Raw genomic sequence first — 25,701 nt, 5'->3', positions numbered from 1 at the left:
TGAGCCACAGTCAGCTCCTGGTCTTGTTTTTGTTGACTGTATAGAGCTTCTCCATATTTGGCTGCATATACTCTGTAATGGCCTATATGGGAAAAGAAGCTAAGAAAGAGTGCATATAACTGATTCACTTTGCTGTACACCTGATACTAAGACAACATGGTAAATTATAACCCAATTAATATTTTTTAAAAGAAAGAGTCAATTTAAACCACTACTGTCAAGTGTGAAGATGTAGAGGTCAATGGGTTTCAGGAAATTGATGGAGACTCACCCAGAACCCTGCTACTCTGCTGCTGCTACTGCTGCTAAGTCGCTTCATTTGTGTCTGACTCTGTGTGACCCCATAGACAGTAGCCCACCAGGCTCCCCCGTCCCTGGGATTCTCCAGGCAAGAACACTGGAGTGGGTTGCCATTTCCTTCTCCAATGCATGAAAGTGAAAATTGGAAGTGAAGTCACTCAGTTGTGTCTGACTCCTAGTGACCCCATGGACTGCAGCCTGCCTTAGGTTAAATTCAGAGGATCCCATCACAGGCCTCTTGTGTAAACAGCACTACCTTGAGTGCACCCCCACAAGATTTCTAGGAGAAAAGCACTTGCTGAAGAGTAAAGAAACTATGAGTCAACTAAACCCAGACTGATCAGGCTACATCCATCTTTATATTCTCTGTGGTGCCACATGGTGTATTCCCTCCAGACATCACAAATAAACCCAGAAGCCCCTGGTTGTTGTCCCTTCCAATCAGATTGCTGGCCCTAAGCTCCTTCTAGGTGGAAATCCTGGAATCACTCTGAACAGTCTCTGGCCTAGAGAAACCTGAATCCAGTGAGAGAAGTGGACATGCCCACAAACCTCTTTATTATTTGCTACAGTAGAGGAAATGTGTCAAGTGCTATGGGTCTTCAAGGGCTTTCTAGGTGTTGCTAGTGGTAAAGAACCTGCCTGCCAGAGCAAGAGATGCAGGAGAAGAGGGTTCAATCCCTGGGTCAGAAAGATCCCCTGAAGGAGTGCGTGGCAACCCACTCCAGTACCCTCGCCTGAGAATCCACATGGACAGAGTGTTATGCCCAGAGTCCGAGTTCCCAAAACTGAGAGAATAAGACGTCCACAGCAATGCAAAAGCATAAAGGGGTTTATTGCTAGCTCGAGTTAAGGCCCAGGTCTCATCCAGCACGGTGGAATCCGACAAGAGCCCCGAGCTCTGAATCACATCTACTTTTATACAGATGGTTCTTTGTTCCTGTAACAGCATAGCTGATTGGTTAAACCATACGCACGTGCAGGACTTTTAAACCTCGCATCCCTATCTGTATTGGCTCGGGTCTGGCGCGGGTGGGGGGCTACAGGGATTTTTCTGATTGGTCGAGCTACACTGCCTGTGGGAGTTTTCAGTGCCTCGGCCTTCCTAGAGACTAAACCTCAGGCCTAGCCTGCCCCTTAGGGCCTGTCCTGGCTCCAGTTTGGTCCTAACATTCCCCCCTGTCTTCAGCTACATAGAGGAATCTTCCTCTTTATTTGGGGGCAGGGCCTGATACTGTTGCCTCAGTACTAGTACCTGGACTGTATTGATGCGCTCCTTAACAAATGTGATAAGTCTATTTAGGATACAGGGGCCAAGAGTGAGAATCAGTAGTAGCACTATGAGAGGGCCCACCAGGGTGGAAATCAGCGTTGTTAACCATGGGGACTGTTGGAACCAGGACTCAAGCCATCTCTGTTGGGCCTCTTGCTTTCTTTTTCGTTGGGCTAGCCCTTTCCTTACTTTGGCCATAGATTTTTTTTACTAGCCCTGAGTGATTTACATCAAAACAACGTTTTTCCCCTAACGCAGTACATAAGCCCCCTGAGAGACTTCATACTCAAGATACTTTTTGGGAATTGGGGCAGAGGTCTCTTTCTTCTGTAACTTCTTCCTGCTGTGCATGGGCGTAGGCCTGCCTAATAGAGCAGAAGTCTCTCTCTACCTGATCTAAGTTGGGGTTTTTCACATCTGAAACCAGCTTTTACCTTTGTAGTAACAACAATTTAGTTGGCCCCTCTCAGAGATGAAATAGACAAAGGCCAAACAGGAGATCTAACAGGATGGTCGTCTCTGGTCCCCGGAAACAGAAGGCAACATTTGGGGTGAGGGTTGCAGGCTTTGTGACCCCTTCTGATGGGTTGGTGGTGAGGCAACAGAGCTGTGCTCCAGGAATCTTGTGTTCAGTCTGAAGTTACCATCTTCCACCTGGGTGGGGGCTCAAAGACATTGTTATGCATATTTCTTTGAGTAGGAACCAGGACTCTGTCTGGAGGCTGTACCAACTTTTGATTGTTTCTGTTTTTGTATCCCCTCCCTTCCCTGATTAGCAATTGTTTGAATCCATGTTTTGGAATTCAGGGAAGGCCAAGGAGGCTGAACAAAGTCTATATCGTATAGATAAAAAAAGGAGAACACAGAACAGATCTGTACTCCAGAGCCCCACAGAGTCCGGCTCAGTTTTAATTTTAGGGAACTAGGCAACTATGACTGTGATAACTTCCTGTCAAAATGGGGCATAGGACTGCCCCAGCTTGGAGTATAGACACTGAATCGGAAGTATTTCTGAGTTCCATGTTTTAGATCTGAGTCTTGTATGATTAAAATCCTAATCCCTTGGTTTGCCATGTTGGTGTAACAGACCCAATTAGAAGTAGTTGGAGGAGTGATAACTGGCTCATTTCTTTTTAGAAGAATAGGCCTGAAACCCAGTCTGGACCTGGCACTTCAGGGAGACTTGTAGCCATGTAGCCAGTTGCCTAGTTTTATAAAAAGTAAGGTTAGTAGCTTCCAGCAGACATTGTTTTGAAAATGGTGGCATCCAAGCCTGACACGACTCAGAAAACTCAAGTGTTTAGCAATACAAGGTCTAATCTGAAAGTACACCCATAGCATCACTTAGTTATTTTCCAGGATATCCGAACCATAGCTACACTATTTTGACTTTTAATTGTAAATTTTTCTTTAATAGCCAAAGCAGATTTTACCGTTAATGATGTCAGTGTTTCTCTAGGTATGAGAAGATACAAGAATTGGGACTCACAAAATCTTTTCCTGAAAAAATCTAATTATCTGAAGGCCTGTTCTGCCAGTTTTTCTCAGAGCACAGAGTGCCTCATTCCTGATTTTCACCCTGAACTCCTTTCAGGGGCGTTCAAAGTCAGCAGTTGCAGCGGCCATGATTTAATCTTCGTAGATGCAGATGGCGAGTGTCAGTCTTCAGTTGGCAGAGCCCCATTTTGCTCATAAACTTGACCATGATTATGAGGGGGGCCACTTCATGACTATTTTATCTCATGGTGCTGAGAGTGTCCATTCTCAGGTAAACAGGCCACTCAATGTGCTGTTACTGGACTAGGCCATAAAACAGTATCTAAAATTCTCTGGACCACCTGTCTTACTAGCTTTTTGGTCCAGGAAAATATTCCCTCTTGTTGCTTTTTGCCATATCTAGAGTTACACTGTTACCATCATCGATCTCATACGGGACTATATATTGTTCTATTAGAGGCCTCACACACATATTGGACAGTGTAAGAAACAGCAATTTTGTAAGACAGGGGAAATACAAATAACATAGCCAGCAGTATTAGTAAAGTCACAAGTAAGACTTATGTTAAGAACTTCCATTAGATGTAGCCCAGTATATCTTCAGGTCATCTGACTTAGTCTGCCCTGCAGAATCTTTATCTTTTAGGGAAATTATATATTGGCACCATCTATAAGGCACATAGCCCAGTTTTTTTTTAGTGTTACTAGACTGATTATCTTTAGTATGATTTATTTATTTATTTATTTATTTTTTCCAACAGAGGAGACTTTAAACCTAAATTATTGTAGCCTGGTATTATCTATATAAATCCATCCCATAATTGTGGGAGATTTTTCCCTTCTTTGTCGAAACTTTTCTTGTTCTGATTGAGCTTGGGTAGTAGAAAAAAGCTCAAATTTATAGCCAGAGTCAGAGCAGACATTATTAATTGGCCCAGTGAGGGGATCCTATCTAGTAATACCATAGTGACCTGAATATGACTATAATTTTTAAGTAAATTTTTTCAGGGCCAATCAGTTAGAGTCTGGTAGTAGAGAAATCTACCAAGGTAACCCAGAACTAGACACAGGTAATTGGCCACAAACCCAACAATTGGATTGATTTTTAAAACTAGCATAGGAGCAGGCCTATGATAGAAAAGCATTTGACTTATATGCAAAGGTCTAAGAAGCCAAGAAAACATAAATGATCATACGAATCAGGTCCAGCATCTCGGGGAAGCTGTCTACCTCTGATGTCGTCGTCTTCTCATCCTGGTGTAGTGTAGTTTCTCCTGGTATAAAAAGTCCTTCCATCCAGGTTGGAGACAGTCTCTTAAATTATGTCTTTTTCCAGTCCTGGTTGCAGGTCTGAGGCATCTGATCTTCATCCAAAGATAGATTACTGAGATAAGCTTCAGAAGCAAACTTAGAGTGTTTTTTTAAGAATTCAATTAAATTTTGCATTAACATCACATAACAGCAAGAACTATCTAAGAGATGAGTCTTACTAGATGCAGACCTCCATTAACAAACTGGTATTTAACATTTTGAAATATCTTTTTTTCCTTAAAGTTACCCTCATTTTTATCAAATATAACCAAATTAAGGCTAGTTTGTTTGGAAAATAGGTCTGTTCTCACTGATTTTGGTCTGATGATTTTTATAACCATAATTGGTCTTAGGGAGGCTAATTGTTCTCCTTCTCTGGTTTACAAGACCAGTATATTAATTGTACTACAAAGACTTGTCTTCATTTTAGGAGGTTATTTTCGATAGTGCTAGCTACTGGTATTAGTACTAGGATGATAAGGAAGTATATAATAGATGCTAGTTGTCCAATGACGATATAAGGGTGTTCGACTGGTTGTCCTCCAATTCATGTGAGTGTTAGTAGGTCTGCTACTAAGATTCAGAATATGCATTGGCTGATTGGTCGGAATATTATGCTTCGTTGTTTGGATGTGTGGAGGAAAGGTACGAGTACTAAGATTAGGATTGAGAGGACTAGGGCTAGGACTCCTCCTAGTTTATTGGGAATTGATCGTAGGATTGCATATGCAAATAGGAAATATCATTCGGGTTGAATGTGAGGGGGTGTGTTGAGTGGATTTGCTGGGGTATAGTTATCTGGGTCTCCGAGTAGGTCGGGTGTGAATAATACTAGTAGCATGAGGGCAAGGATTAGTAGTATGGCGCCTAGAATATCTTTAATGGTGTAATAAGGGTGAAATGGGATTTTGTCTGCGTCTGATGGGATTCCTGTGGGGTTGTTGGACACTGTTTCGTGGAGGAAAATTAGGTGGACTATGGTGAGGGCTGCAATGATAAATGGGAGGATGAAGTGGAAGGCGAAGAATCGGGTGAGAGTAGCTTTGTCTACTGAGAATCCCCCTCAGATTCATTCGACTAGGTTCGTGCCAATGTATGGGATTGCTGAGAGGAGATTGGTGATGACTGTTGCCCCTCAGAATGATATCTGTCCTCATGGTAGGACATAGCCTATGAATGCTGTGGCTATTGTTGCAAATAGGAGAACTACTCCGATGTTTCATGTTTCTAAAAAGGTGTATGATCCGTAATATAGGCCTCGTCCTACATGCATGAATAGGCAGATGAAAAATATTGATGCCCCATTTGCGTGTATGTATCGAATGATTCAGCCATAGTTCACATCTCGGCAAATGTGGGTTACAGAAGAGAATGCTGTTATTGTATCGGATGTATAGTGTATTGCTAGGTATAGGCCTGTTAGGATTTGTAAAATTAACCAGATGCCTAGGAGGGAGCCAAAGTTTCATCATGATGAAATGTTTGATGGAGCTGGGAGGTCAATAAATGCGTTGTTTACAATTTTTATCAGTGGGTGAGTTTTTCGAATGTTGGTCATTAGTGTTCTTGTAGTTGAATGACAACGATGGTTTTTCATATCATTGGTCATGGTTAGATTCCATGTGGGAATAATGATAACATACATTGTATTTATTTTAAGTATCATTTTTGTGATGGGTTTTGTGGGATTTTCTTCAAAACCTTCACCTATTTATGGGGGGTTAGGATTGATTGTGAGTGGTGGAGTTGGATGTGGTATTGTATTGAATTTTGGTGGGTCTTTTTTAGGTTTAATGGTTTTTTAAATTTATTTGGGGGGTGTGATGGTGGTTTTTGGTTATATGATGGCTATAGCTACTGAGCAATATCCTGAGATTTGAGTTTCTAATAAGGTTGTTTTGGGGGCATTTATTACTGGTCTGTTAATGGAGTTTCTTATAGTTTACTACGTGTTGAAGGATAAGGAAGTAGAGATTGTGTTTAAGTTTAATGGTATGGGGGATTGGGTTATTTATGATACAGGGGACTCTGGGTTTTTTAGTGAAGAGGCTATAGGGATTGCTGCCTTATACAGTTATGGTACTTGATTAGTTATTGTTACTGGTTGATCTTTATTAATTGGTGTTGTAGTAATTATAGAGATTACTTGTGGAAATTAAATAAAATTGTGCTGACGAGGATTGTAACTAGGAAGGAGAGGAAATATAATTTGATTAGGCCTTTTTGGCTTGTGATTATGGTAGCTGTTTTTATTTGGGTTAGTGAAATGGTTTTTGGTAAAATGGTTTCTAGTCAGATTAGATCTAGGAGGGAGGATGCTGATTTTTGGCTTATTGTTAGGTTTATGTAGGGGGTTAAGCAGTGTATAATTGTGGGGTAGTATCCTAATAGGTTAGAGAATTTAAATATGTTTGATTTTAAATTTTAGGTAATGGGTTATGTTGCTAATTTCTAGTGCTATAATAAAACCTAGGAATGTGACTGCTAGGGCGGTTATTTTTAGATAGTGGGGTATAGTTATTTGGGGAATTGTTGTTGGGGGAATATTGTTGGAAATGATGAATCCTGCGAAAAGACTTCCAATTAGTAAGCGTTTGATTGAGTTAATTAAGAGTGGGTTGTTTTCATTAATAGTGATAAGAGTTGGGAATCGGGGTTGTCCTAGGAGTGCGAAAAAAATAATACGGGTGCTGTAGATGGCTGTGAAAGAGGTGGCGATTAGTGTTATTAGGAGGGCTCAGGCGTTGGTATATGACGTGTTGGTGGATTCAATAATTAGGTCTTTGGAATAGAATCCGGTGAGGAAAGGTATTCCTGTTAGTGCGAGACTGCCAAGGAGGGCTGTTGTGGTAAATGGTATTGCTTTGAATAGGCCTCCTATTTTTCGAATATCTTGTTCATCATTTAGGCTGTGGATAATAGAACCGGAACATATGAATAATATGGCTTTGAAGAAAGCGTGGGTGCAGAAGTGGAGAAATGCTAAGTAGGATTGGTTAATTCCAATTGTTACCATTATAAGGCCGAGTTGGCTGGATGTGGAGAAGGCGATGATTTTTTTAATGTCATTTTGGGTGAGGGCACATATTGCTGTAAATAGTGTGGTAATAGCCCCTAGGCATAATATAATAGATTGGGCAAATTTGTTATTTTCTGTTAATGGGTAAAAACGAATTAATAGAAAAATGCCTGCTACTACTATTGTACTTGAGTGAAGTAATGCTGAGACAGGAGTTGGGCCTTCTATTGCAGAGGGCAGTCATGGGTGTAGGCCGAATTGTGCGGATTTTCCGGTTGCGGCTAATACTAAGCCTATTAGGGGTAGATTTGAGTTGTCTGGTTTTAGTATAAAGATTTGTTGAAGATCCCAAGTGTTAAGTTTAATTAAGAATCATGCTATTGCTAGGATGAATCCGATGTCGCCAATGCGGTTATACAGAATTGCTTGTAGGGCTGCTGTGTTTGCGTCTGCTCGTCCATATCACCATCCGATTAGTAAAAATGATATAATTCCAACTCCTTCTCAGCCGATAAATAGTTGAAAGAGATTGTTTGCAGTAACGAGAATGAGTATTGTAATAAGAAATAAGAGTAAGTACTTGAAAAATTGGTTGATGTTGGGGTCTGAGTGTATATATCATATTGAGAATTCTATGATGGATCATGTGATGAATAGTGCTACTGGGACAGATATTATTGAGAAATAGTCTATTTTGAAGCTGAGTGATAGTTTAAGGGTTTGGATGGTTAGTCAGTGTCAGTTTGAAATAACTATTTCTTGTCCTGTGTGAATAAACATTATTGTAGGAATTATGCTAGTGATAAAGGCACATGAAATGGTTGTTTTTACGTAAAGTGGATAATTGGTGGATTTATAGGTGTTGGGGTTAGTTATTATGATGGGTGCGGTTAGTAGAATTAGGGTTGTTAATGTGAGGGAGGAGAATAGGTTTATTACTTTTATTTGGAGTTGCACCAATTTTTTGGTTCCTAAGACCAATGGATAACTGCCATCCTTTAAAAGTTTGAGAAAGCCATGTTGTTAGACATGGGAGCATAGAATTAGCAGTTCTTGCATACTTTTTCAGTAAATAAGAAGGTGATAGGCTTCTACTGTTAGATTCACAATCTAATGTTTTTTTTAAAACTATATTTACAGTACAGGGGGCCTAGGATAATTTTTGGGTTTAGGGATAGAAGTAGTAGTGGTAGTATGCATAGTGATATGAGTGCGTTCTCTCGTGTGAAAGAAGGTGAAATGTTATTGATGTGATGGGTGTATTTACCCCGTTGTGTAGTAATTAGTATGTAGAGTGAGTACAGAGCGGTAATTACCATGTTAAGTCCTATTAGAATAATTGTGATGTTAGATCATGAAAAGGTTGATATTACTACAAATAATTCCCCGATTAGGTTGATTGTTGGGGGTAGAGCTAGGTTAGTTAGACTTGCTAGGAGTCATCAGGTAGCCATTAGTGGAAGAAGTGTTTGTAGACCATGGGCTAAAATTATTGTACGGCTGTGGATTCGTTCGTAGTTGGAGTTTGCTAGGCAGAAAAGTATGGAGGACGTGAGCCCGTGGGCGATTATCAGGGCGGTGGCTCCTATGTAGCTTCAGGGTGTTTGGATGAGGATGGCTACGATAACAAGTGCCATGTGGCTGACGGAAGAATATGCGATAAGTGACTTCAGGTCCATTTGGCGAAGGCAAATTGAGCTGGTTATGATTATGCCTCATAAGGATAATATGATGAATGGATATGCTATGAAGTCGGTGACTGGATTTAGGAGTAGTGTGATTCGTATTATGCCATAACCTCCTAGTTTTAGTAGGATTGCTGCAAGAACCATGGAGCCTGCAATTGAAGCTTCTACGTGGGCTTTGGGTAGTCAAAGGTGAAGTCCGTATAGTGGTATTTTTACTATAAAGGCTATTATGCATGCTAGTCATATGAAGGCGTCGGATCAGGAGTTGGGTATTGGTTGTACCCAGTATTGAAGGATTAGGAAGTTTAGGGATCCTACTGTGTTTTGGATATGAATTAGTGCGACTAGTAAGGGCAGGGATCCTGCTAGTGTGTAAAACAAGAAATAGAGGCCGGCATTTAGGCGTTCTGTTTGGTTTCCCCATCGAGTGATAATGATGAGTGTAGGGACTAGTGTTGCTTCGAATAGGATATAAAAGAAGATTAGTTCTGCAGCAGTGAATGTTATAATCAGAAATAGTTGTAATAGGATTAATATTGAGATGAATAGTTTTTTTCGGGCTAGGCTTTCTTTTGATAGATGATGTTGACTGGCTATAAATATTAAGGGAAGAAGTCATATGGTTAGGATTAGTAGTGGTGTAGATAAGGAGTCGGAGAAGAAAGTTAATGAGAAGTTGAGGCTGTTATCACCGAATTGATTTATAAGGAGTAGGCTTGTAAGGCTAATTAGTAAACTATGAAGCATGGTGTTAATTCAGATTATGTTGTTTTTTGATAGTCAGGTTAGGGGTATAAGTATTATTGTTGGAATAATATATTTTAGCATTGTAGTAGGTTAAGGTTTTGTACGTAGTCGGTACCGTATGTGTTTGATACCATTACTAGTAAGGATAGGCCTAGTGCTGCTTCGCAGGCTGCGAAAACCAGTAGGATGATAGGTATCATACTGGCTAAGGTGAAGTGTGAATTTAGGATTATTAGGATGGCTATGACAAATAGGGATAGTATTATTCCTTCTAGGCATAGGAGGGAAGATATTAGGTGGGATCGGTATATCAGTAGTCCTGTAAGAGATACTGCAAGTGCTATCATAATATTTATGTATACGAGGGACATTTGGTAATTATGAGCTTAATCATAATCTAATGAGTCAAAATCATTTATTTTATTTTAAACTAAATACAATATTCGGTTCATTCTAGTCCTTTTTGGGTCCATTCGTAGGCTAGGCTTACGGCTAGTAGGAAGATTAGGAGAAGGGCTATGGTAAGTATTGTGTTTAGGTTAGTTGTTTGTGAGGCTCATGGTAGTGGTAGGAGTAGTGCAATTTCTAGGTCGAAGAGGAGAAATGTGATGGCTACTAGAAAAAATTTTATAGAGAAGGGAAGGCGAGCGGATCCCATGGGGTCAAATCCACATTCATATGGGCTTGTTTTTTCTGAGTACACGTTTAGTTGGGGGAGTCAGAATGCGATAGTTACGAGTAACGTAGCTAGCGTAAAATTAGTCAGGAGAGTAATTATAAGGATTATTGTTCTTTTTCGGGTTAAACCGAAACTAACTGATTGGAAGTCAGTCGTACTGATTGATACTAAAAGGACATGAGCCTCATCAATAGATGGATACATAGAGGAAAAGTCACACTACATCTACGAAGTGTCAGTATCAGGCAGCAGCTTTGAAACCGAAATGGTGACTAGAGGTGAAGTGAAATTTCAGTTGGCGGAAAAAGCAGACAATTAAGAAAGTGGATCCGATGATGACATGGAGGCCATGGAATCCTGTGGCTACGGAAGGTTGAACCGTAAACTCCATCTGAGATGGTAAAGGGTGCTTCATAATATTCTGAGGCTTGTAGTAGTGTAAAGTATACACCTAGTGCAATGGTGATGAACAGGGCTTGTAATATGTGGTTAAGATTTCCTTCTATGAGGCTATGGTGGGCTCAGGTAATGGAGACTCCTGAGGCTAGAAGAACGGAGGTGTTGAGTAGTGGGACTTCTAGGGGATTAAGTGGGTGAATGCCTGTTGGGGGTCAGCAGCCACCTAGTTCGGGTGTGGGAGCAAGGCTTGAGTGGTAGAAAGCTCAGAAGAATCCAGTAAAGAATAAGACTTTGGAGATGATAAAGAGAATCATTCCGTAGCGAAGACCTTTTTGGACAGTTGGAGTATGGTGGCCTTGAAAGGTACTTTCTCGAATTACATCTCGCCATCATTGGTATATTGTAAGTATATTTGTTGTTAGGCCTAGGGTCAGTAGGGCTGTTGAGTTGAAGTGAAATCATATGATAAGGCCAGATGTTATCAGGAGGGCAGATAGTGCTCCTGTGAGGGGCCAGGGGCTTGGGTTTACTATGTGATAAGCATGGGTTTGGTGTGTCATTATGTGTTGTCATGCAGGTATAAGCTAACTAGGAGGGTGAATACGTAGGCTTGAATTATAGCCACTGCGAATTCGAGAATCGTTAGTAGGACTAGAATAATAAATGTAATAAGTGCTGTTGTGGTACTGATGCTTGTTAATGCAAGGGTGGCTCCTCCGATTAAGTGAATTAACAAGTGTCCTGCCGTGATGTTGGCTGTCAATCGTACGGCAAGGGCTACTGGTTGGATGAAGAGGCTGATGGTTTCAATAATTACTAGCATCGGGATTAGTGGGGTGGGTGTCCCTTGTGGTAGGAAATGGGCAAGTGATGCTTTAGTTTTGTTGCAAAAGCCTGTAATTACGGCTCCTGCTCATAAGGGAATAGCCATGCCTAAATTTATTGATAATTGTGTGGTTGGTGTAAATGAGTGGGGTAGTAGGCCTAATAAATTTGTAGACCCAATAAATAGGATTAGGGATATTAATATTAATGTTCGTGTTTGTCCTTTGGTGTTGTGAATACTTATTATTTGTTTTGATACAAGTTGAAGCATTCACTGTTGGAGGGAGATGAGGCAGTTTTTGATTAGTTGGTTTGATGTAGGGAATAGTAAGCTAGGAAATAAAACAATGAGGGTAACAAGGGGAAGGCCTAGTATTATAGGGGTAATGAAAGAGGCAAATAGATTTTCGTTCATTTTGTTTCTCAAGGGGTGTTTTGTTTTGGTATTTTTGTTGTTATTAACTCTGGGCTGTAGTAGAAATTGTGTTTTGAGATTTTTAACTGGAAGACAATAAAGAGAACTAGGAATATTGATAGAATTATTGTAAGTCACGTTGATGTGTCTAGTTGTGGCATGTCATCAAGGAGAGTATCATGCTCTCAGTCTTTAACTTAAAAGGTTAACGCTGACATAGCTTCTTGATGATTTTATAATATTGATGCAGATCATTTTTCAAAGTATTTCAGTGGGACTAGTTCAAGAACGATTGGTATAAAACTGTGATTTGATCCACAGATTTCTGAGCATTGACCATAGAATAGGTCTGGACGAGTCAACATAAGAGTTGTTTGATTTAAACGACCTGGGATTGCATCTGTTTTTAGTCCTAGGGAAGGCACTGCTCATGAGTGCAGGACGTCTTCGGAAGAGATTAGTATTCGAATTGTTATTTCTATAGGCAATACAACTCGGTTATCTACTTCTAGTAATAGTAGTTCTCCTGGTTTTAATTCTGATGTTGGAATTATATAGGAATCGAAGCTCAAGTCTTCATAGTCTGTATATTCATAGCTTCAGTATCATTGATATCCCATGGTCTTTACTGTGAGAGATGGGTTGTTGATTTCGTCTATTATGTATAGGATTCATAAAGATGGGAGAGCAATTATGATCAGAATAATGGCCGGTAAAATGGTTCAGATTGTTTCTACTTCTTGTGCGTCTATAGTGCTGGTATGGGTTAATTTTGTTGTTAATATTAGTGAAATAATATAAAGTACTAGTGAACTGATTAGAAAGACAATTATTAGTGTATGATCGTGAAAATGTAGCAGTTCTTCTATGATGGGTGATGTTGCGTCTTGAAAACCTAGCTGTACGGGATATGCCATATGAGATGTATGGGACTTTCACCTGTAATTTAATCTTGACAAGGTTATGTAATGTTTTACTAACATCTCGTTTATTGAGAGAGACATAGTGGCTATGGTGTTGGCTTGAAACCAATAACAGGGGGTTCGATTCCTTCCTTTCTTATTTTAGGTTAACATATGTGGGTTCTTCAAATGTGTGATATGGTGGAGGGCACCCGTTTAGTCACTCTAGATTCGTTGTGCTTAGGTCTACAGTTGAGACTTCTCGTTTGGATGCGAATGCTTCCCAGATAATAAAAATTATTAGTATCACTGCTGTTAGTGAGATGAATGAGCCTATAGATGAAATAGTGTTTCATATTGTATATGCGTCTGGGTAGTCAGAGTATCTTCGTGGTATACCAGATAGTCCTAGGAAATGTTGTGGGAAGAAAGTCATGTTAACGCCTACAAATATGATTGCAAAGTGGATTTTGGCTCATGTATCATTAAGAGTGTAGCCTGAGAATAGGGGGAATCAATGTACAAACCCTCCTATGATGGTGAATACAGCTCCTATTGATAGTACGTAGTGGAAATGTGCTACTACATAATATGTGTCATGGAGGACAATATCAAGGGAGGAGTTGGCTAGAACAATTCCAGTTAGGCCTCTGACTGTAAAAAGGAAAATGAAGCCTAGGGCTCATATTATAGCGGGGGATCATTTGATATTGCCTCCGTGAAGTGTTGCTAGTCAACTAAAGACTTTTACTCCGGTTGGGATGGCGATAATCATAGTAGCCGATGTGAAGTAGGCCCGTGTATCGACGTCTATCCCGACTGTGAATATATGATGGGCTCATACAATAAATCCTAGGAACCCAATTGATATTATGGCTCATACTATTCCTATATACCCAAATGGTTCTTTTTTCCCTGAATAGTAGGTCACGATATGGGAGATTATTCCAAATCCAGGTAAAATAAGAATATATACTTCAGGGTGTCCAAAGAATCAGAATAGGTGTTGATATAAGATAGGGTCTCCTCCTCCTGCTGGGTCAAAGAAGGTTGTGTTTAGGTTTCGGTCTGTTAGTAATATTGTGATGCCAGCTGCTAATACAGGAAGTGAGAGAAGGAGTAGTACGGCAGTGATCAATACAGATCACACGAATAGGGGAGTTTGATACTGTAATATTGCAGGGGGTTTTATGTTAATGATAGTTGTAATAAAATTAATGGCCCCTAGAATTGAGGAAACACCTGCCAGGTGTAGAGAGAAAATGGTTAGGTCTACTGAGGCTCCTGCATGGGCTAGGTTGCCTGCTAGAGGAGGGTATACAGTTCAACCTGTTCCTGCTCTGGCTTCGACTATAGAGGATGCTAGGAGTAATAGGAAAGAAGGGGTAAGGAGTCAAAAGCTTATATTATTTATCCGAGGGAATGCTATATCAGGGGCTCCAATTATCAGAGGAACTAGTCAGTTGCCGAATCCTCCAATTATGATAGGCATTACTATGAAGAAAATTATTACGAATGCATGTGCGGTTACAACTACGTTGTAGATTTGGTCATCTCCAAGTAGAGTTCCGGGTTGGCCTAGTTCAGCACGAATTAGTAGGCTTAAGGCGGTTCCTACTATGCCAGCTCAGGCACCAAATAGGAGGTAAAGGGTACCGATATCTTTGTGGTTAGTTGAAAATAATCAGCGGTTGATGAACATGGGTAAAATGGCTGAGTAAAGCAATAGACTGTAAATCTAAGAACAGAGGTTTGATTCCTCTTTTTACCAGGTCCTGTAGTGAATTAACATATTGAATTGCAAATTCAAAGAAGCAGCTTCAAACTCTGCCAGGGCTTCTCCCACCTTTTTTCCTTCGCTGCGGGAGAAGTAGATTGAAGCCAGTTGTTTAGGGTATTTAGCTGTTAACTAAAGTTTCGTGGGGGTGGAGCCCACCAATCTATGAGGATTTAGCTTAATTAAAGTGGTTGATTTACATTCAATTGATGTAAGATGTGATCTTGCAATCCTTATCAGGAATTAAGTGAATAATACTTGCTTAGGGCTTTGAAGGCTCTTGGTCTATTTAACCTAAATTCCTATTCTAGAATTGAAAGGATTGGTGTGAGTGGTAGTAGTATAGTGGATAGTACGGTTATTGTTGGTAGGAGGGTTATCCGTTTTGTGGTCGAGAATTGTCATTTTATTTTTATATTGTTTGTGGAGGGAAATATTGTGAGTGCGGTGGAGTATGTAAGTCACATGTAGAAATATAGATTTAGTAGTGCTGTAATTGCTATGAAGGTGGGTAAAATAATGCTGTTATTTTTTGTTATTTCTTGAATAATTATTCATTTTGGTATAAATCCTGATAGTGGAGGGAGTCCTCCTATTGATAGGAGGGTGATGAGGACTAGGACTGTTATGATGGGTGCTTTATTTCATGTATGTGATAGTGACAGGGCGGTTGTGGTTGAGTTGGCTATGAATAGTGTAAATATGGTGGAAGTTATAATGATATAAATGATTAGGTTCAGTAATGTTATGGTGGGGTTATATAATAAAACTGCTGTTATTCAGCCTATGTGGGCGATTGATGAGCAGGCTATGATTTTTCATAGCTGGGTTTGGTTTAGTCCCCCTCAGCCTCCAATTATAATGGATAGAATTGATAGGGTTAAGATTAGGTTTAGGTTGATGGATGGGGAGATTTGGTAGAGTACTGATATGGGTGCTAGTTTTTGTCATGTAAGTAAGATTAGGCCTGAGGATAGGGGAATACCTTGTGTTACTTCTGGGACTCAGAAGTGGAATGGAGCTATTCCTAATTTTATAGTGAGGGCTATTGTTATGAGTATGGAGGCTGTTGGGCTGAATAGTTTTATTACAGTCCATTGGCCTGAGAATATTGTTAATGATAACAGCTATTATTAATAGTATTGAGGCTGTTGATTGAGTTAGGAAATATTTGGTTGATGCTTCCGTGGCTCGTGGATTGTGTTTTTTTTATTATAATAGGGATAATGGCGAGTATATTTACTTCGAATCCGATTCGGATAAGTAGTCAGTGGGAGCTAATCATAACGATAATGGTTCCAAGTATAACGGTTATCAGGATAATAATAAAGATGATTGGGTTTATTAGTACGGGAAGGATATAAACCAACATTTTCGGGGTATGGGCCCGATAGCTTAATTAGCTGACCTTACTATTAGAATTTGGTGTAATTGGGAGCACGAAGAGTTTTGGGTTCTTAGGAGTAGGTTCAATTCCTATAGTTCTAGAAATAAGAGGGTTTAAACCTCTATTATTTACTCTATCAAAGTAACTTTTTTGTCAGACATATTTCTTATGTTTGTGGGGGGATGCTTGATAGGAGGATGGGTAGTGATACGTGTCATATGCATAGGGCTAGTGTTAGGGGTAGGAAGCTTTTTCATAATAAGTGTATTAGTTGGTCATAACGGAATCGGGGGTAGGATGCTCGGATTCATAGGAAAGTAATTGTGAGTAGTAGTGATTTAATGGTGAAGTTAATTGTGTAGAGTTCTGGTATGTATGGGCTGTGGAATGCTCCTAGGAAGAGGGTTGTTGTGAAAATATTTATTATGATAATGTTTGCATATTCTGCTATGAAGAATAGGGCAAATGGCCCTGCGGCATATTCTACGTTAAAGCCTGATACTAGTTCAGATTCTCCTTCGGTAAGGTCAAATGGTGCTCGGTTTGTTTCTGCTAGTGTTGAAATGAATCATATTATTGCTAGGGGTCATGCTGGGAAGATTAGTCATACTTGTTCTTGTGTAATAATTAACGTGGAGAGGGTGAAGGATCCATTTATCAGTAAAACTGACAGTAAGATAATTGCTAGTGTTACTTCATATGAAATTGTTTGTGCTACTGCTCGTAGGGCTCCGATGAGAGCATATTTTGAGTTGGAGGCTCAGCCTGATCAGAGGATTGAGTATACGGCTAAGCTTGATATAGCTAATATGAAGAGGACTCCTAAGTTTATGTTGATGAGAGGGTAGGGTATGGGTAGGGGGATTCATATGGTTAGGGCTAGGGTTAGGGCCAGGATGGGTGCTAGAATAAATACTGAGACTGAGGATGTGGCAGGTCGTAGAGGTTCTTTAATGAAAAGTTTAATTGCATCAGCGATGGGTTGAAGTAGGCCGTATGGTCCTACAACATTTGGGCCTTTTTGGAACTGTATGTAGCCTAGGACTTTTCGTTCAACTAGCGTAAGAAAAGCTACGGCTAGGAGAATAGGGATAATGAGTGTTAGAATATTGACTATAAACATTTTGTTAAGGAGAGGATTTGAATCTCTGAGTATAAAGGTTTAAGTTTTACGCAATTACTGGGCTCTGCCACCTTAACTAGGCCCTTTTCTAGGGCAGGTTTTGTTTGTGAAATTAATTGAGATAAGGTCATTAATTGGTTTAAGGCGCTTTGTTGAAGTTGGCCTTATTTCTCTTGTCCTTTCGTACTGGGAGAAATACATAACAGAAACCGACCTGGATTACTCCGGTCTGAACTCAGATCACGTAGGACTTTAATCGTTGAACAAACGAACTTTGATGGCGGTTGCACCATCAGGGTGTCCTGATCCAACATCGATGTCGTAAACCCTATTGTCGATATGGACTCTTGAATAGGATTGCGCTGTTATCCCTAGGGTAACTTGTTCCGTTGATCAAGTTTTTGGATCAATAAGCGATAATTTGGTTTGACTTGTAAGTCTAGTCTTTAAAATGGCTCAGAGGATTTTTTGTTCTCCGAGGTCACCCCAACCAAAACTGCTAGTCCATAAAGAGTGTTGTTATCCCTTGGTGGTTAAGTCTATTTTCTTTGGGCTAGTTAGTTAAAGCTCCATAGGGTCTTCTCGTCTTGTTGGTTTATCCCCACCTCTTCACGGGGAGGTCAATTTCACTGATTAGAAGTAAGAGACAGTAAAACCCTCGTGTGGCCATTCATACAAGTCCTTATTTAGAGAACAAATGATTATGCTACCTTTGCACGGTCAGGATACCGCGGCCGTTGAACGTCTAGTCACTGGGCAGGCAGTGCCTCCAATACTGGGGATGCTGGAGGTGATGTTTTTGGTAAACAGGCGGGGTTTGTGTTTGCCGAGTTCCTTTTACTTCTTTTAATCTTTCCTGTGTGCACTCCTGTGTTGGGTTAACAGCACAATTAATAAATCATTTATTGTTGGGTTATTTTTATTTACTGTTAACAGTCAGGGTATTATCAGATACTGACTTAAACTTGTGCAAGGAGAAAATATTTCTTGTTACTCATATTAACATTATTGCTTCTATTTAGTAATAGAATAGTCCAGTATTAGGGCTAGGAGTTAGCTGTATTATTGCTGGGATTAATATTATTTTTATTGTTGAGCTTTAACGCTTTCTTAATTGATGGCTGCTTTTAGGCCTACTATGGTGTTGTTAGATCTTACTCTCTAGTGAAGGTTGTACCCATTTCTAAAAGGCTGTACCTTTTTAGACTAACTTTTAAAGATACAGTGAGATTTGTTTGTATTTTTGGTATCTTTAAAGCTGAACTAAAATTCATTTTCTGGACAACCAGCTATCACCAGGCTTGTTAGGCGTGTCACCTCTACTTATGGATCTTCTCACTATTTTGCCACATAGATGAATTGGTTCTAATAAACTGTCCATGAGTAGCTCATCTGGTTTCGGGTTACTTAGCTAAAATTCGTTTTGTTAAGTTTTTTGCTCGTTAATTCATTATGCAAAAGGTACAAGGGTTAATCTTTGCTTTTTTGTACTTTGATTCTTTCTTTCATCGTTCCCTTACGGTACTTTCTCTATAGCGCCATGTTTAGAATTTCTATCTCTTATACTTTAATTAGGGTAAATGTTTTGTTTTAGTTTGTTTTGGTCGTTTGATTGAAGAATGGGAGTTTTGGGCTAGGTACAGTTCAAGATATTCATAGTGTGTGAAATCTTCTAGGTGTAAACTAGATGCTTTAGTTAAGCTATATCTTGGTTTGTCCAAGCACACTTTCCAGTATGCTTACCTTGTTGACTTGTCTCCTCTCATGTGACTGGTGCATGTGAATAGGTTTGAGTGCATTGTATCTACTTGAGGAGGGTGATGGGCGGTGTGTGCGTGCTTCATGGCCTGGTTCAACTAAGCACTCTATTCTTAGTTTACTACTAGATCCTCCTTTGGTCATTAGTTTCATAATGGCTTTTGTATTGGTTTTTCTTGAGGTAGAAAATCAAGCCCATTTCTTCCCATTCCATAGGTTACACCTTGACCTAACGTCTTTATGTGTTATGATTGAGCTTACTTTTACTCCTTTTTAGGGTTTGCTGAAGATGGCGGTATATAGACTGTATTAGCAAGGATTGGTGAGGTTTATCCGGGTTTATCGATTATAGAACAGGCTGCTCTAGAAGGGTATAAAGCACCGCCAAGTCCTTTGAGTTTCGGGCTGTTGCCAGTAGTACTCTGGCGAATAATTTTGTTTTTATAATTATTTGTGTTTAGGGCTAAGCATAGTGGGGTATATAATCCCAGTTTGGGTCTTAGCTATAGTGTGTCAGCTTCTATAGGGTTACTTTCGTCACTTATTTTTGTTGTAATTATGGCTTTTTACAGTTTAATTAGAATTTAACTCTATTTGATGTAGAGCTTTAACACGTTTTACGCCGTGTTCCTGTTAGCTCGGGTTAATCGTATGACCGTGGTGGCTGGCACGAGATTTACCAACCCTAGTCAATATGGCTTAGTCAAACTTTCGTTTATGGCTTAATTTTTGTCACTGCTGTCTCCCGTGGGGGTGTGGTTAAGCAAGGCGTTATGAGCTACAGGATGTGTGCTTGATACCTGCTCCTCTTAATCCTACGGATTCGGAGGGCGTTACTCACCGGGGTGTGGATGCTTGCATGTGTAAGTCTATTGAAAGTTAACAGGAAGGCTGGGACCAAACCTATGTGTTATGGAGTTAGTGCACTCATCTAGGCATTTTCAGTGCCTTGCTTTAAGTTTAAGCTACATTAACTATGTGTCATGTAGGAGACCCAGGCACTTATATACTTACCTCGGTTGGAGTGCTGATTTGAGTATTGGGGGTGGGATAAATTTATATTAGTATCTAGGGGAGAGTGTGTTAAAAATAGTGATAAATATTTAAGGGGGAGGAGGGAAGAGTATAGGGGATTTACAATATAATGATTATGTCCTGTGACCATTAACCGTGATGCTCGTGCCTACCATTATGGGGATGCTCAAGATGCAGTTAAGTCCAGCTACAATTCATGCTCCGGGTCAGGGCCTCAGATGGCCATAGCTGAGTCCAAGCATCCCCCAAAATTAAAAAATACCAAATGTATGACAGCACAGTTACGTGTGAGCATGGGCTGATTAGTCACTAGTCCATCGAGATGTCTTATTTAAGAGGAAAGAGTGGGCGATTTTAGATGAGATGGCCCTGAAGAAAGAACCAGATGTCTGATAAAGTTCATTAAATAGCTACCCCTACAATTAATGGGCCCGGAGCGAGAAGAGGGATCCCTGCCGAGCGGGTTGCTGGTTTCACGCGGCATGGTCAACAAGCTTGTGATCATAGGTTTTTTATTTTGCTAAAACATTTATAGAGTCTCAGACTGAACTTTTAAAATAAAACAGGGCTGGGAATCTCACACCAAAGTCTTATCACAGATTTTGCCTAACAAATCTAGGTGAATTTTTTTTTAAGGTCTCAAAAATTTCTTGAGATTTGTATCCATGAGATAACCTTCCTAACTCATTTGATAAACTTACTGGAAACCTAAGAACTTTCAATTTTTGGAGGAGTCAGATAGAAAATATAATTGTTTTGTTTATAACATTTAATTTTACCAAAGTATTGTCATAATTAGTTTGAGAGGAAGATTTTTCTTACTCCCTGAAAACATAAGATTCAAACCCATAATTTTTCAGATAGAAACCATAAAAGTTATAAGCATATTTCCTGGTTCATTCAGTCCTTTTGCTAACTTTTGTAAAGTCATCAGGTTTTCCATTAAAATACCAGGACATATCAGAATGTTAAAAACTTCATATAATTTTTAGGATATCTGTATTAGTTATTTTACCATACACTATAACATGAGCAGATTTATTACTCATCTGATAATCTTTTCCATGTAATTTAACCCACCAAATAAACACAGTTTAATATCTCTCCTTGGGATGCTTCAGGGGCCCTCTGAAGCACCCCAAAGTTAGCTAGAAGCCAAAAGTGCTTCATAGAATGATTTAGGAAGTTTTGTCAACAAATATCAGAAAGGTTTCGAGCACTCAGTCAGATGGGACTATAGGTCACTGTGGAACAATAGCTATTCACTCAGCCAAAGTAACAATATGGGATTTCAGAGGCAAATACAGAACAGACCATTTAAGAGGCAAATAAACTTAAATCTATTGTCAAATGCAGTTCAACATCTGAAGAAAGTGTGTCCTTTTAACAGAGAGAAAAGCCAAAATCGAGTTTTTGCGTCAGCTTATTTTTAGTCATTAACAGTCCCAAATTTCTTTAGCTTCTTTGTAAGAGGAAACTAATGTTCAGTAATAAATGTTTCAAAATCTTACTCTATTTGGAAATGAGCTAGCTAGTCAGTGAACTTCCATCACTTAGTTTAGCACAACCCAATTCAAGTTACCCCAATTTGGACAGACTATTTCAGACAGACATTCCTAAAGCATAATTATTCTTAATAGAGTTTATCTAAAAGCTCATATCTCATTTACATTTTTTTGAAGATTTTTTTTTAACTTGAGGTAATTTACTTTTGACAAACTTGTAACAGATATAATATTTAACTTATATGAAACCTGGGTACAATGAAAATATTTTTTTAACGTTAATTATTCTAAGACATGTCTATCTTAGATAGGTCAACAAACAAACATTAATATCAGGTATTTAACATTGAATATTTCCCAGTTCACCTGAACCTGGAATTTATTGTTTAATTTAGAATTACTTGATTTGTAAGTGCTTACATTTTTTAAGCCAGATAAATAGATCCCATATACAAATTAACCTCAAAAATATTACCCAGAGACAGAGACATACCAAGACATATTTAGACAGACACAGTGCAAGATCTAGCTTCAAGTCCTTTTTTTCCCTCAGTGTCAGGAGTTAGAGATGGTCTAGATAAGTGTTCCTGAGAGCCCTAGTCTCAAGGCACAGGGAAAGAAAATCAAATTCTAACAAATGGCGGCAGGTCTAAACCACATGGTGGCCAGACAAAGCAAAATGGCCATCAAAAATCACTACACAGATCACATAGTTAAAACACACACATAAAAACCCGGCAGTCCTCATCACAGTGAAAGTGAAGTCACTCAGTCGTATCAGACTGTTTGCGACCTGTGGACTGTAGCCCACCAAGCCTTTCTGTAACATCAAAGATTTTAAGGGAGGAAAGGAAGCCAGGTTGAAAGAAGGGGGAGGAGGTGGGAGAGGGGGCAAAAGGGGTGGCCTTACAGACGTCTCCTGCCACCTACAGATACCCAGGCCTTACGGGACTTTTCCCTGGGCTTCCAGAGAAGGGAGGACTGGAACTCGGCCCTACCAGAAATCAGAACCAGAATTCGAGTTCTCTGCCAAGAGGAGGTGATCAGTCTCCAATCCTCAGCTCAGGCTGAGGGCCCTTCGACGAGATTTTTGCATCCAGGACCAGGGGACTAGAAAAACAGGGAAGGATAGGAAGGGTTAAGGAGAGGAAAGAGAGAGAGAAGAGAGAGATCAATAAAGTCTCTTGTTTCTTACCGGTCGGGGCACTCTGACCAGTTGTCCGCATCAGGAGGAGACCAGGGACAAAAGGGTCCCAGTTGCGGCCGCTGGGTCTGGTCCATTGGCAGGCAAGCTGGCCCCTGAGTACCCCGAGTGGTCAGGATGTCAGTCTCGGTGAAGAAGAGTCCCACCAGAGTCACCATTTGTTGCAGAAAGAGGGACCCTTTCCAGGGCCCGAAACTGAGCTCTTGCCTAACACTCGGAAATGAATTGTCCGAGGAGACATATGTGCTGACAAAGCAAGAGATTTCATTGGGAAAGGGCACCCGGGTGGAGAGCAGCAGGGTAAGGAAACCCAGGAGAACTGCTCTGCTGCGTGGCTCACAATGTACAGGCGGTGTCTCCTTTAAACCTTTCCCGAACTCTTCCGGTTGGTGGAGGCTTATTAGTTCCATATTCTTTATCAGGATCTCCTGTCATAAAACAACTCATGCAAATGGTTACTATGGTGCCTGGCCAGGGTGGGGCGGTTTTAATCAGTGTGTTTCCCCTAACAATTCCCCGTGCAAGATGGGGTATATAGCGGCGCCGTTGGTTCAGCTCCTTGAGATTCTTTGGGTTCTTTCTTATATGTGTCGCCAACACCTGAGGGGTAGAAAATCCCTGTTGAGGCAAAAAAGGTTTTACCCAAGGAGGGGTGGGGGGGAGCTTGGTCAGGGTGTCCAATCCACAGTCGGAAGATGATATCTCGGACTTGGTGTACAGTTCCCAAGTCAAAAGTGCCTTCTGAGGGCCAGCCTACATGGAAGGTCGGCCATTCTGCTCTGCAAAAAGTTATTAATTTGTTCTTCTTCACCAGCACCGATAGATTCTGTGCTCTAGACTTAAAATCAGAGAAGTGGTCAGTCATAAGAGACAAAGGAGTAGAAGTTGTTTGTCCCATGATTACAGAGAAAAACACAGGAGACCAAATGAGCACACAAAGAGCAGAGACAGTGCCAGCACTCACACAGACGCAACAAACAGACAACAAATGTACATCGGCCAAGAACACAGTACTAGGTCTTCCCGGGCCCCCTTTTTTTAACCTTTTTCTCCCCTAGAGAGTATCTTACCGACAGGACGTCCACAGAGCCAGCCGCCTCCCCAGCACAATGCCAGGCCTCGGCCTTACGCCGGTCTTAACCTGAAAACAGAGCCAGCCGCCTCCCCAGCACGATGCTGGGCCTCAGCCTTACGCTGGACTTAACCAGAATTAACACCGGTTCTGCCAGGAGAGTGTTATTCTTCCCAGTTAAAGGGATCCCGGACAAGCCCCCAAATGTTATGCTCAGAGTCCGAGTCCCCAAAACTGAGAGAATAAGACGTCCACAGCAATGCAAAAGCATAAAGGGGTTTATTGCTAGCTCGAGTTAGGGCCCAGGTCTCATCCAGCACAGTGGAATCCGACAAGAGCCCCGAGCTCTGAATCACATCTACTTTTATACAGATGGTTCTTTGTTCCTGTAACAGCATAGCTGATTGGTTAAACCGTATGCACACGCGGAACTTTTAAACCTCACATCCCTATCTGGATTTGCTCGGGTCTGGCGTGGGTGGGGGACTACAGGGATTTTTCTGATTGGTCAAGCTACACTGCCTGCGGGAGTTTCCAGTGCCTCAGCCTTCCTAGACACTAAACCTCAGGCCTAGCCTGCCCCTTAGGGCCTGTCCTGGCTCCAGATTGGTCCTAACACAGAGAAGCCTGGTGGGCTGCAATCCAGTGGGTTGCAGAGTCAGACAGCACTGAAGCGAGTTAGCACACAGCACACAGGCACAGACGTGACCTATAAGAGCGAGGCGATAAGGACCTGAACAGATCACTGCAGGTGAGGATGGGGGAAGAGTAGATCTGAGAGGTGGTTTCCCAACTAAGTGTTCCTGTTCAGTCGCTCAGTTTTGTCTGACTCTTTGCCACCCAAGGGACTGCAGCACGCCAGGCTTCCTGTTAATCATCATTTCCTGGAGCTTGCTCACGCTCAAGTCCATTGAGTCAGTGATGCCATCCAACCACCTCATCCTCTGACGTCCCCTTCTCCTCCTGCCTTCAACCTTGCCCAGCATCAGGGGCTTTCCCAATGTGTTAGTTCTTTGCATTAGGTGGCCAAAGTACTGGAGTTTGAGCTTTAGCATCAGTCCTTCCAGTGACTATTCATGATTAACTTCCTTTATGATTGACTTCATCTAAGTTACCGCATGGCTAATCGGTGGAGTGGGCAAACTACGTAGGCTAGATCCGGGAAGGGAGGGCTCAAGGATTGAAGTTTTAGCATTCCTCTCTCACTGATTTTTGTTGGGCATGGGGATAGTAGCTGGTAGAATTTGACCTTAGACTGTTCCTATATTTTAACTTAAAATTTATTTCTAGCATACAGATTTGAGCCTTTGAAATAATTTTATTTAAAAATTAGTTTCTGGCAATGCCACGGGAGCCTCAGTTGGCCTCAGATAGCCAGTCCCCCACTTTCCCCACTGGCCACTTCCCAGGTCGTTCGGGGCATGGTGTGGCACGCCGCTCTGCATGTTGGAACCAGGTCCAGTACAGAAAACTGTTCATCCTGGAACACGGGTGTGACCAGAAAGGCAGCAGCCCCCTAGCCCAACACTGCACCACTCAATTGTGGGGAACCTGGGGGAACCTGGTGCTAAACCATTCCTAGATGACCTGTTTCTGGGTTGGGGTTTTGCATGTAGCAGAGCAGCTCTCTCGCTTTGATCTGTTGAAAGTCAGCCCTCGACACAAGGGTTTGTAAAAAGAAATAAGGTTATCAAAATTTATTTTTAATAACAGGATTTTTTTAAAAGACAAAAAAATTAGTTTCTAAAATCAGGCAATAGTTTTAGAAGTGCTAAAGTATTTCTT

The 25,701-nt window shown here is 40.8% G+C and overlaps 1 long non-coding RNA gene across 1 annotated transcript; it reads right to left on the bottom strand.

Annotated features, from left to right (window-relative positions):
- Nucleotides 1–1,114: 1,114 nt before the first annotated feature.
- On the bottom strand, nt 1,115–24,306 carry LOC138931195 (uncharacterized). Its single transcript, XR_011446472.1, has 3 exons — nt 23,986–24,306; nt 18,053–18,210; nt 1,115–4,434 (listed from the first exon to the last, which is right to left on the bottom strand). It is a non-coding gene; the product is annotated as an uncharacterized lncRNA (long non-coding RNA).
- Between the last annotated feature and the right edge of the window lie 1,395 nt (nt 24,307–25,701).

This window comes from Ovis canadensis, chromosome X, assembly GCF_042477335.2.
Source record: "Ovis canadensis isolate MfBH-ARS-UI-01 breed Bighorn chromosome X, ARS-UI_OviCan_v2, whole genome shotgun sequence".
NCBI lineage: Eukaryota > Metazoa > Chordata > Mammalia > Artiodactyla > Bovidae > Ovis > Ovis canadensis.
This window is presented reverse-complemented; position numbering and strand designations above follow the sequence as displayed.